Consider the following 395-nt stretch of genomic DNA (forward strand, 5'->3'; position numbering starts at 1 on the left):
AGTGTCAATTACTGCTAGCCGCCGATGGATCGTGCCGTGAGGAGATTAATCCGCCGGCGCCGGCCGGATCGTGGAACGTGGACGCGAAACGAATTTTAAACGAGGGAGGATTCGGCGCGAACGAAGAATTTCGAGGGATGGAGGACAGGAAGGGGTGATGGTGGTGGTGGTGGGATGAATTTCGAAAACGATTCATTCTCGGTTCGGGGCGCGTTCGTTTTTACAGGGCTTAACAGGGGCGGGACAATACTTGTCCAGCGGCCGGTAGGTTGAACAGGGCGTTACCTGGCATTCCTTGGTAAATTAACTTAGCGGGCGGCTGCAGCGCGCCGGCGAGCGGCGCGTCTCTCCCGCCAAATATTCATTTAAAAAGGTAAATGCAATTTTGCCGTTTT

This window comes from Apis dorsata, unplaced genomic scaffold (genome assembly GCF_000469605.1).
Source record: "Apis dorsata unplaced genomic scaffold, Apis dorsata 1.3 scaffold_734, whole genome shotgun sequence".
NCBI lineage: Eukaryota > Metazoa > Arthropoda > Insecta > Hymenoptera > Apidae > Apis > Apis dorsata.